General features: G+C 43.6%; 1 protein-coding gene across 8 annotated transcripts in view; it reads right to left on the bottom strand.

The window, feature by feature from the left end:
• Window positions 1-12,515, bottom strand: part of BANP (BTG3 associated nuclear protein) — a 146,118-nt gene extending 133,603 nt beyond the window's left edge. For 5 of the 8 annotated variants that reach the window (XM_079759432.1, XM_079759426.1, XM_079759431.1 and 2 more), the window contains exon 1: window positions 12,421-12,515. The gene's annotated coding sequence lies outside the window, so the exon portion shown is untranslated. The remainder of the gene's footprint in view (window positions 1-12,420) is intronic. The other 3 variants (XM_079759427.1, XM_079759429.1, XM_079759428.1) reach the window with 3 other exon arrangements.
• Between the last annotated feature and the right edge of the window lie 696 nt (window positions 12,516-13,211).

Here is a 13,211-nt window from a genome sequence, read left to right as displayed (position 1 = left end):
CTTACAACTTCGAAGCCTGAAAAAAAAAAAAAAATTCCTATAAAGATGTTGAGGCTTTTTCTCCAAAAAGGGGGGTAGTGAGAATGGATAGAAGCATTTTCATTTGAAGGTGACTTTGCAAATGCTAATCATACTTCTAAGAGGCTACCACTGACAATTTCTTTCCAAGTAGATTTTCTCAAAATAAACTAAAAGATTCTGACCTATACTCTCCAGAGATTGTTCAGTGGATCCCTCCAGATTGCCCCCAAACTCTCCAAGTCAGCAGTGAAGAGCATGGATGCTAGAGGAGACTAAGAGAGTAATGCCTAAAATGACACTTTACACACTGCTTGGCACCAGCTGAAGTATGCTTTACTATCATCATACTGTTATTGAACTTCGAACCATGATTTCTTTCTCCAACTTGCATAAGAACTTTTAGTCTAGAGCTTGGGAATTCACAAACTACAGCCCAAGGGCCAAATCTAGCCTGGTGTCAGTTTTTGTAGGTAGGTTTTATGGAAAAACAGCCATCCCCATTTAGGTTCCACTCTCCAAGGGCAAACAGAGTTGAGCAGCTGTGAGAGAGATCCCAAAACCAAAAATATTTATCTGACCCTTAAACAGAAAATGTTGACCTCTGCCCTAGTGTTTAATGATGTCCACAGCATCTACAGAATCTTGAAACTGCCTCTTGAGACTGAGGGATAAAGAAATTAAAGACAATTATTGAAGAATAGTAATCTTGGCCTCCTTAGAGGTGCCTCCGCTATTACAGGATTGTTCAGTTACCTACAGGCCTGGATTGGCTCTTGCTGACCCACCTCCTGTTAGCTATAAAGAGCAATTTCTTTTCTTTTTTTCAATTTTTTTATTAAGGTATTATATGTGTACATATCTTACCATTGCCCCCCCCCCACCCCACTCCCATATATGCCCTCAGCCCCCAGAGTTTTGCAAGAGCAATTTCTGATTCAGATTATAGTGGATTCATAGACATCCCAATAAGGCAAAGCAGCCTTACTGTCTCTTGAATGATCGTGGGAGAATCCATGAAGCAAGCTGAACTGAATTTTTTATTAACAGCTATGTGTGGAGGGAACCCCTAGCAGTATGTATTTGCTTTCATCTTATTGTATGCCCTTGAGCTTCCTTTCTCCTCCCTAACATAGTATGATTGCATTTTATACAAATACAAATTATACAAATTTAAATTACACAAATTTAAAATAACAATAAATATTAAATTCTCACTTTGCAAAAATAGTGAAATCCTACAAATATTAAAATGTGTAATTTCAATTAATTGAAAACTGTGCTTGCCCCAGACAGCTGCAACTTTTAAGTGGTTAACAGAACACCAGTCTTTTTTTTGTCAGTCAGTCTAAACACGTGGGTTGTGAACTACTTGGCATCTTCAGAGAAGTGTTCTGGGCATAAAAGCCTAACACAGTACTTTGCTCCCAAGGCCCATCCCCACCTCCCACTGATGAGAGTATCCATAAGGCGGGCTTGGCAACAGCAGGTCCCAACCTGGCTCCCCACCTACCAACGGAACTGCAGGGCTGCACTTCATGGGGACAGCAGGAACCGCAGCTTTAGTTCTTCCCTGCTCCATATAGTAAGATTAAGATGCCTGTGTCCCTGGCCATATTCAAGGGACATGTAGTCACACCAATAAGGAAATGCCAGCAGCACACATACCATGTTTTCACTGCCAGTTTATCCAAACCCATTTCTAATTCAAAAAGGTTAACCTTTGCTTCAAGTTATTTGATGATTTTCCACCCTTAAGGAAAAAGGAAAAATCACTGGAGACTACAAGCAGCACCTTTTGAAGCACACAATGTAAATCTCTATTACTAAAAGGTTTGTCAGTACAATCGCAAAGGCCACAGGCTGACTGCTTCAATGCAGGCCCAGGTTTCCTGACAGTGCTCTGGTCAGAATGAAGGGGAAAATAAGACATTGGGGGGATGGGGGGGGAAGGTGCCCCAGTAATCTGAATCTGTGCCAGTAACTTGCCTTCTAAGGCACACTCTTGCTAGCTGATAATTAACTCCATGGATGCCTGTCCTGTCTTGCAGAACCTCTTTCACAGAATACTCCCATTTTACAGAGGCCACAAACCATACACATCCCCTGGAGGGGGTTATCAGCACTGGTGCCAGGCCAGGCCTTTGGGTGTGGTCTCATGTTCCCCATCCCAACACAGGGGGCTTTTCGCAAAGCCCAGGAAAGGTCCGAAAGCCTGCCATATTCGGGGGACAAAGAAACCAAAGGGAATAAAGGGAAAGCTTCCTCCATAGTTACTCACTCAGGATTTGAAAACAGGCTCCCCTGAGTCACTGTACTAATACATCTGAAAATAAATGGGTTTTCCTGGATCTCTGAGTACTCCCTGTGTATTTTTCAGTCACCTGATAAATTCTGTAACAACAGCCAGGCCTCTACCCCCACCTGGGTCCTCTGCCCAACTTTCACTTTTGGTGCCTTATTTGTGCTCAACTATTTAAAATGCTAATATAAAAACAAATTAGGACAAGGTAATGGTAGTCAATTTCCCCACATTCAATTCCACTTATCAGCTTTTTCAGGGATTTAACTAAAAAAACTATTTGTATCTCCTCACCTTCTCTGGCCTTTTAGACAGATTTTATTCTTCCATGCTCAGACCTTGCAAGAAATCCCACCTTGTGTGTTACCTGTATGGGGCACCTCATCATTCACACCACCACCATCCCACCCTCTCCAATGTGAGGCTTCTTAAAGAGACAAAGTAAACTTTACTGTCACCCCATCATGGAAGTAGATAGTCCAAAACATTTTAATCATATTGAACAGTTCCTAACTATGGGTAAATGTGGAAAATGTAGAGAAGTCAATTCAAAATAGGAACCCATTTCATGATTTTACAGCATTTGGGGCAAACTACCTGCTTGTGGTTTAAGAAGTAAATGGTTCTATCATATTTTAATTCAAGAATATCCACAGGTTTCAAGCAATGGGAGGCTCTGGGTGCTGATGCCAAGCTCCACTTCCACTTAAGAGACTTACTTTGGAGCACTATGGTGTGGATGCCCAACTTCACCACTGCAATGGGGAGTGAGAAGGGGTCAAGAGCATTCCTTCTGCTCCTTGACTTTAGGACTGAGGACAGGCACCCTCTCTTCCATGGAGACAGGCTGAGCACAGCCCTGGACAGTGGACAGAGCCAAAGGCAAGGCAGAGGGCATAAATGAGATGAGTAGCTGAGGCTCTCGTTTTTAAGTGGTTTCACATCCTGCGCAAAAGTGGGAAACCTAGAAGTTAAGTATTTTTAAAACTATTTGCAAAGGCAGAGATGACTGCTAAGATTCTTGTTCTGTGATTTGCTAAATGAGCTCCAAAACTGTCCATGAACAAAAGTATAGCTTTTTAAGAGCAAACTGCAACCATGTGATCCCACTCAATATTTGCTCTCAAAATCCTAAAACTCCTCACATCCCCAAAAATGAATATTTCAGAATGGTTCAGAGTACTTCTGACCAACAATTCATTATGTGATTTTGTTTTTATGTGAAATCAGAGAACACAATAGCAATCTTTATTTACCTCTGGTATAGGGAGGGCTTTTAAAGCTTTTATCGGAGACATTCTCATTGAGACCCTTAATGTGTATTTCCCCCCCGTCCCAGAAGTCTTCTCTTCAAAATGAGAAAATGTTTATTGTACATGGGCATTTTAAAGTCAGTCTTGCACCGTCATGTAACATGTTAATTGTATAGCTAATGTTTTCAGGATACATATAGTACAGATGAAGATAAGGAAAACTAAGGAGAATAAGCTATAACAGATGTTATCAATAAACCATTAATGAAAAATCATCTAGAACCTGTGCCTAGCACACCTAAATAACCAACACACAAAACAAGGTTTGTGGTCATTATTTCTTATTTCCTTGACGACCATCTAACACAGGAAGTATTTCTTCAACATCAAAGTGAATATGCAACCCTGGCAACTTTTTAAATGCAAAGAGAGTCCGTCTTTCAAGACTGGACACTTCTATTCATGGCCACATTCCATCTAGAGTATAGATTAACTAGAAACAACCTAAATGACCAATAATAAAAAAACTGCTAAGCAAGTTATGATACATCCACTCAAAGAAATGGATTAGATTATCATGAGAAGTATGGAAACAGGGAAAATAACTCATGTTTTTAAGTAAAAGTCACTGAAAATGTTATATACATATATAGACAAATTATGTTTAAAAAAATGTCTTTTGCAGATAAAAACTAGAAAATATTCTCAGATATATAACATTAATGTAGTAGGATTAAAGGGGTTTTTTCAGAATTTTCTTTTACATTGATGTGTTGTTTTACAATAATAAAAGGAAAATGTTTGTGAAAAGTCTAAGTTTTAAGATAAACTGCTTTATCCTAAAAATCAACCTAAAAAAAAGCAAATGCATTGAACTCAAAACAGTGTATCAGAAAAAGATCCCCAAACTACTATGTGGTGAGGGAAATACAAAAAAAAGAAAAGAAAAGAAAAAAGAAAAACAGGAAAAGCTTATTAAATTTATAATTTTTGCCCAGCCAGTGTTGTTCAGTGGTTGAGTGTCAATCTATGAACGAGAGATCACAGTTCAATTTCTGGTTGGGACACATGCCCAGGTTTCGGGCTCAGTCCCCAGTAAGATGCATGCAGGAGGCAGCTGATCAATGATTCTCTCATCACTGATGTTTCTATCTTTCTCTCCCTTCTCCCTCCCTCTCTCCGAAATCAGTAAAACATATTATTTTAAAAAGAAAAAAGTTTGTAATTTTTTCCAATTATATCAAAACCTGAAGTTTATTTCCTGAAGTATTATTCGTAATCAACTTTAAACCACAACAGAAAAGAAAGGAGTATGGGTATGCTAGAAACCATACCTATTTGCCTTTTATGCATTTCCTGACAGTCTTTGTAAGATTTTACTTCAGCTGATACTAACAATTACACCAAGCAGGTGATGCCCCAAGAATTCAGGGCATAAAAATTAGTTTTCTCAAAAATCTCTGGAACTGCCTTTTCTTAATAAAATAAAACAAACAAACAAACAAAATAAAAATAAAGCCTTTTATTGGATTTGTCACAATAACGCTTCTGTTTTAGGAGAGAAATATCAGTTCACAAAATTGGGGCTACTATTAGCCCAATTGAGTTGTTTTACATTAACTTCTGGGGAAAACCAATGTCATAAATCACTTCTCCACAATACAGCTTATTAAATAAGTAACTTAGAACCTCAGAATATTCAGTAAGTGATTGACTGCTAAGTTCAATAGATTTGGAAAATATATTCACAGCATTTCTTTGGTTCTCTACATTGTCATTGTGGCAGTAACTTTGACATTACTATGCACATGTAATAAAGTATATACATATAAGCTGTCTGCTTCCCAAAAGAGATTTGAGCCTCAGTTTCCAAATCTGTAGCAATCTCATTGTTTCTGTGCCGATCACATGCCATAATAAAAGTGCTTAATTCAGGTGCGCTTACCTCACATAGTTATTGCAAACAAATGAATTTTTGCATATGTAGAGAACTAGGACAGTGCCTGGCATATATTCAGGGTTCACTACCCATTTGCTATTATTATATTTTCTCCTGAGCATCAAGATTTGGATAAACTGCAGCAAAAGAGGCTTCATTTTCTTTAGACAACTTTAGCTATCATGAAACTGCCAGTACTGAGACACAGACAACCTTCCCACTGGCACAGCTGAAGGTAATTAGCATTATTTCTTCCTCTGTTACTTTAAAAGGGGCGAGAAAACATTCGCAAATATTAGTATAAAATTATACTTTAAAGTGGTGATGATCAATGGAGTTTTTTTAAACCATGATAGATATTTTTTGGTTGCCAAAGTGATGGAGAAGGGGTGCCACTGGCAACTGTAAGGGGAGGGGGCGCTGTATATCCTGTAATGCTTGGGTTAATCCTTCACAACAAAGAATTGTCCGGCATCTCTTGTGACTTTCAAATGCCCAGAAGACATATCATGTAAATGAAAAAACTATAATTATCACACATAGAATCTTACTATATTTTAAATGTAAACACAAATACTTTTGTTTTGTTCTAACATTGTTCCTTTTCCAAATTATAAAACTAGAGGCCCAGTGCATGAAATTCATGCACAGATAGGGTCCCTAGGCCTGGCCAGTGATCAGGACCAATCAAGACCAATTAGGTTCCCCACCTTCCCACCTTCTCCTTCCCTTGCTCCCTCAGCACCCCACTGCCGCGGGTTGCCCACCATGTTCCGAGCCGCCCCCTGGTGGTCAGCGCATGTCATAGTGAGCAATCGAACTCCCAGTCTCCTGGTTGAGCTCCCAAGGGGACACTCTGCATATTAGCCTTTTGTGTGTGTGTGCATATATATACACACACACATACATACACATATATATATGTTAGAGGCCTTGTGCACGAATTTGTGCACCAGTGGGGTCCCTCGGCCTGGCCTGTGGGATCGGGCCAAAACGGGCCCTCCAACATCCCCCGAGGGGTCTGACTGCGAGAGGGCACAGATCAGGCCAAGGGACCCCACCAGTGCACAATCGGGGCCGGGGAGGGATGCAGGAGGTTGGCCAGCTGGCAAGGGACTGCGGGAGGGCTCCAGGGCGTGTCTGGCCCATCTTGCTCAGTCCCAATTGGCTGGACCCCAGCAGCAAGCTAACCTACCAGTCAGAGCGTCTGTCCCCTGGTGGTCAGTGCACGTCATAGTGACTGGTGGACTGGTCGACTATCTGCCCCCGGTAGTCAGTGCACGTCAGAGCAAGTGGTTGAGTGGCCTTAGCATATCATTAGCATATTACACTTTGATTGGCTGGATGGACCAGACACTTAGCATATTTGGCTTTTATTATATAGGAAAAAGATTAGACTCCTTGTAAAATATTGAAACATTACAGAAATTGTAGAAAATATTATTTAGGAAAAGTAAATCTGCCATATTGTCACCTGTTATGGACTGAATTGTGTCATTCTCTCCCACCCCACCCCAAATTCATATTGAAACCTTAGTCCCAGTACCTCAGAATGTAACTGTATTTGGACACAGGGCCTTTAAAGATATGGTTAAGTTAAAATGAGCCATTAAGGTGGGCCCTAACCCAACCTGACTGGTATCCTTATAAAAAAAGAAAATTTTGACAAAGGGACATCAGACAAATATGTACAGAGGAAAGACGATGGGAGGATACAACGTGGCCATCTATCTGCAAACCAGAGAGAGAGGCTGGAGAAGGAACCAAACCTGCTGACATCTTGATATAAGATTTCTAGTCTCCAGAACTATGAGAAAATAAATGTTAAGGAAAAAAAAAAAAAAAACTGGACATTTCTGAAAAGCACTTGGCAGTATTTTGGCAAATGTACTTCATGAATTTTCTCATGAATAGACTGAGGGTATGCATTTCGTCTCGGGGGATCATACCTGATATTATTATGTATTATTAGTGGTGATGTTAAGGCGGTATCTGCTGGGATTTTTCACTTTGATGCTACTAATTTTCCCTTTGCAATTTACAAATATCTTGGGAGAGATACTTTGGGGCTATGTAATACCACAGATTGGAGATTTAAGAAGACGGAACAACTGAATAAATTGTGGGATCCTGGATTAGATCCTGAAACAGAAAAAGGATATTAGTGGAAAATTGATGAAGTTCAGTAAGGTCTATAATTTAGTTAATATACTGTGCCGATATGTTAATTTTCTGGTTTTCGTAAGGATATTTGATTAGTAAGGTGTCAGCATTAGGGGAAGTAGGTGAAGGGAGCAGGGGAGCTCTCCAAACAATTTTTGCAATTCTTCTGTAAAATTACTTCAAAATTAAGTTTATAAAACTGCAGATTCTGATTCCATATGTCTGGGCAGGGCCTGGGAATATGCATTTCCCTAAAATGCCTAGTGTGGTGATGTTGCTGGCCTGTGGACCATTTCACTAGCAAGGCCTTGGCAAACACAGCAGATGCATTTCACTGTGTGCAACTTTCAAAGGACACTAGACTACAATGCATCACAATTACACTTTGAGTTCAGTAATCACTGCTTAACTAGAGGCATTCCTTAAACTTTGAAGTGCTAAAAGGCTCTCTTAGAACACTGATAGTGAAAGCTGACTAAAGAATCTGAAATCACAATCTTTGCTACAAGACCCATCTATGGTTGACCTTCCCCAGCTGAGCCTGGCACCCACTTCAAGGCTGCAAAGCCAGGAGAACCTCCACAGGGAACGAACACCATCCACCCACACTTGTAATATGGAAACAGCCATGGGGATCATGACTGGCCCGTGTCTCACTGACGATGGGCATCATCACCTAGACCACTGGGAGGCAGGAGAGAGAAGGAGCACAATGATGAGAACAGGTTCTGGAATTCCTGCTCATAGTAAGGAACTGGCTGTTACACATGTGATCGCTGCTCATCCCATTAAAATAAATTTAACAGCATATAATAAACCCACAAGAAAGAAAATAAGAAGGCAGACAAGAGATTTTACTAATTTCTGGCAGACTAAGAGAATCTAATGATGACAAAGGAAACAGCAAGCTGGAGCATACAAGAGTGGGTACAACCAAAGGAGGGCTCTATGCCCACACGCAGCATGCTGGGACCCAAAACCCAGGACTCTCAGCAGAACCTGAAGTCTGCGCCTGCACACAGAAGACAGTCCTGGTACAGAAGAGCTGTACAAGAGGCCCTCTAGACCAGCGGTCCCCAAACGGTGGTCCATGAACCACTGGTGGTCCGTGAGGTCTGATAGGTTGGCAACTGCTGATTTAAGGAAACCTTTGGAGCAGCGGTTGCCAACCGGTGGTCTGTGGACCACTGGTGGTCTGTGAGGTCCGAAAGGTTGGCGACCGCTGCTCTACACCAAGTGGGACACCCCCAACCAAAGGGGTCTTCCTTTCCCTGAAAGGCCCAGATAAAACATCTCAGCCACCTGGCATTCCAGGTCCAAGCACAAGCTCCCAATCACCCAATGGGAAACCCACACGTTTTCAAAACCAGCCCCACAGACTCAGATCTACTAGCTTGCTCTTGCTTTACACAACAATTACCAATAATTGAGTACTTGCCATATGCAGCAGGAAGCCAATATTTTTTAAATGGCTTCGACATTAAATGAAAGAAATTAGAAAACAAAAAAAGAAACAATCCTTATTTGTATCCTCAGTGTCAAGAAGATAATGCATTAAAAAACAATAAGCTACTATGAAAAAGGAATAGAACAAATATACTCTTGGAAATTAACATTTCAATAATGGAAATACAAAATCTCTATATATAAAAGCTTAAGCGACTGTTCAACCAGTAGCTATAATGTGCAGTGACCACCAGGGGGCAGACGCTCAACGCACAGACATGGAAACATGGAGCAGACTGATGAATCTCAGAGAGAAAGGGGGAGAGGAGGGCGGGAAGAGATTAACCAACTATCTTATATGCATACTAGAGGCCCGGTGCATGGATTCTTGCACCGCTGGAGTCCCTCAGCCTGGCCTGCAGGGATCAGGCTGAAGCCAGAAGTCCAACATCCGCCAAGGGGTCCCAGATTACAAGACGGCGCAATCCATGCACTGGGCCTCTAGTTTAAAATAGGATTGGAAGATAAATTGAAGCCTTCTCTCAGATATAGGAATAAAATGACACAGGAAGAAGATAAAGATAGATTCAGGAGGTCAAGATGTCCATTAACAATCTAACAGGAACTTGGAAAAGAGAAAAGAGCAGAAGAAATTCTCAAATAAATGAAACAAGAGACTTTCCCAGAGCTGAAGGACAAGCCCCCAGGATCAAAGAGCACATCCTTTGGCACGCTGGAAATGTCCTAAAACCAAAGAGGATCCTAAAAAGTTAGCCAAAGGAATAAGGCTACTTGGCCAAAGGTTCTCATTGAAATGAAAAAGCCAAGATTAAAATATGGAGTCCAGAACAAATCCAGATGTATAATAAAGGAAAATATCAGGATGATACCTGTACTGGCATAGAGAAGTCAATCCAGGTTAGAAAAAGAGGACAGAGAGCTGGAGAGGAGGGGGAAGGTTGAAGAGATTTGACACTATATTGAGAATTTAAAACAATGTAAGGAGTCAATGGAAGCAGAAAATGCAAAGAAAGAGAAAGGCCATTATAAACAATACAAAAAACAAACAGCTGTATTAGAAGGGGAATGCATTACTTGGCTGTGAAACCAACAGTATTTACACAGTTATGAACAATCTGAGTTAACTGAAACAGTGAATTCAGTGGATAGAAAAAATGGGATATATGAAGAGCTAAATCATGCTATCATAACGTCAAAAATGTGTAAAATTAATATCAGCTTATTATTTAGAGCTATTAAGAACTTCTTGAAGAGACAACAAAAAGATATAAGGTGGGGGACTGAAAGGTGGACAGGGGACTGTTGCTTTTCATTGTTTTTCATTGTGTACATTTCTTTAAAATATTAAATATATGTATGTTTAATTTTTTAAGAACATTCAACCTTGGCTCTGTGTGTCTTGGGCAAGTCACTTAACCTCTGTGGATCTGTCACCTCATCCATAAAACAGGACAGTCTACCTCATTGGGTCGCTGTGATGAGAAACACTGGAGATGATTAGCAGTCCCTGCCACAGAACATTAATGGCAGCTGTGTGTGTGTTTTTTAAAGCCAATGATAGAATACATGACAGCAACCTATTATTTTAACTGCAAGACAAAAGGGAAACGGAGCTAAACATATAGAATTTTACAGACAGTTCTCAAGTTTTCTTTTACCACTGGATATCGGTACCCAGGGTTGTCCTAAAACCTGAATGTTAAAGTATCCAATCATCTACTTTCTAATGTACCGTTTCCCTCACTGAAGACCACTCCACTATCCCGTTACTTTTCTGTTTCCCAAACTTCCAGTTACAACTCTACCCTCTCCTTAACTGGTTTAGTTTAGTGCTAGTTTTACCAACGCAGTCAGGTCGCAGAGTACATTCCTTGGCGGGCATTTGGGAAGAACAGGTAACTCCAAATAGAGAGCAATCACCTGTTCCGCTTCCAGACTCTAAACTGGGGCTCTCCCTGGTCGGGATAGGCAAGCTCTCCATCCTTGGAAGTCACTCTTTGTTGACAGTTCTTCGGGGAATATTTATTTCTCCAACATCAAGACAATCCCTACCATCTCATCAGAGACAAATCAGTCCTCTCTTAAGGCAATGGATCCAATTCGCTCACACAGTGGAGATGGAATGCACAGGCACGGGAGTGGGAGGGTGGGAGTGGGATGGGGGGCGGGAGGGAAGTCTTCAAAGCAAAAAAACTAAGGTCACATTTCAAAAGGATTAAACCACAGAAATAGCAAAAAAAAAAAAAAAAAAGTATAGGAAGGGGGGGAAAAACAACAACACACCCTGAAATCCTCATTCATCAAGGTCGGGAGAACTGGTTCGGATCCTCTCCGAAGTCTAAAGCTGCCTGCTCCTTAAAAGGCCCCTGATGCCCCTACTTGCCTTGGTGAGACCATAGGCAAAGTGAGCGAATGCTGTGTGCGGCCCTGGCTCTCGGGGCTCCGTTTCACTTTGGTTAACTCGGGACGCCAACCGAGTGGGAAGCTGGACTGGCAGGAACTGCCACACCGAGGGGTCTTGTGGGTGTTTGCAGTTTCCCATTTCCCAGAGAAGTGAGGCCGGCCTGCCCCCTCCCACAGCTGCCAGCCGTCCGTCTGCAGGGCAGCCCTCGGGACGCCGGGGAGCACCTCTCGCAGGGCTGCTCCCCAAGTTTCAATGCAGCTGGCGCGGCCCCCCCGGACCGTCCTACCTAGACACCGCACGGCAGGGGGCCGGGGGCCGGGGGCCGGGGGCGGGAGGAGTGCAAGTGCAAAAGAAAACTAAGGAAAAGAAAGGAACCGTCTTCTCGGGAAAGAAAACGAGCCTGCGCTCGGCCCTGTTACCCAGCTCCCCGGTATCGGAATGCTGGGGAGATGGCGCCAGGCGCCCGAGAGGACGCGGGGGGTCAGGGGGCCTCAGAAACCGGGGAACTGACAGGATTGAGGGGGCGCCCGGAGGAAGGGAGCGGCGGGGTGAAGGGGGTGCCCGCAGGCCTGAGGGGGGCAGAGGTGCCCGGGGGCGTCCGGAGGGACTGACTAGGCTGAGGGGAACGCGCGGGTAGGAGGGGTGCCCGCAGGGCTAAGGGGAGAGGCGGGGCCCGAGGGCGCTGAAGGGGCTACCGGACGGAGGCAGCGGGCCGTTGGCGGGCCGAGCAGGGCGTCCGGGTGGGGGCGGAGGGCGCGGGCGCCGCGGCCGGAGGAGGGCGAAGGGAGGAGGGAGGAGGGGAGATCTCGCTCTCGCTCTCGCCCCGCGGGAAGGGGGAGGTGGAGACGCGACCGGCTGCGGGAGCTGCAATTACCGTGTGGGCTGCGGAATTCTCGTGGTGTTTGTCGGGGAGATGCGATAATGGCGTCCGTCCTCGCGAGAGAAGCCGCTGATCTGCGCAGGCGCTGGGAGTTGTTCCCCGCGGCCCTCCACCCTGCGCAATCTGCGCAGACTCCCGGGACGGGCGCGCTGGGAACGGGGGCGGGGCCCGTCGCTCTAGGCCTGCAGCGCGCGCCGTCTCCCGCGCCGATGGCCGCCGAGCATGCGCACGCGTCCCGCTCCCGCGCCACAGCTGGGACCCCGAAGAGTTTACTTCTCTATGGTGCGCCCGGGCTTCTCGCTTGCCGGTTAGAAGTTGCGTTGGTGGGCCGTTGGGGGAATTTACATTTTCTTTGATATTGAAGAAATAGGAATTAGCTCCCTCCAATGACTACATATCCCGGAGGGCCCTGCGCGAACCGGGAGCAGTGCATTCTAGGACTCGTAGTCCCGGTGTCTGCACCATGCTTGCCGGTATTAGTAGTCTCTTCATACTCTGGTCGCCCGGCCCGCGCTTTGGGCTGCTGGGACTTGTAGTTCTATGATCGAGCCCACTGCTCCTTCCCCTCTGGCGGGATTCCCTCCCCATCCCCAAATAGGTGTAATCGAGGGTTCCCAGTGTCATTAATACAGGCTTGAGTGCACGCGAGTGGAAAAATATATCATAATGTGATATATTTTTACATGTAATTAATGTTACGTTATATATCATATATGTGCCAATGTAAATATAAACTGTATGAATGTAAATATAGCATGAATGTGGATATAATGTATGTATATAGT

The sequence above is a fragment of the Cnephaeus nilssonii genome (genome assembly GCF_951640355.1).
Source record: "Cnephaeus nilssonii genome assembly, chromosome: 20".
NCBI lineage: Eukaryota > Metazoa > Chordata > Mammalia > Chiroptera > Vespertilionidae > Cnephaeus > Cnephaeus nilssonii.
Note: the sequence above shows the minus strand (reverse complement) of the source record. Positions and strands in the feature narration are given on the sequence as shown.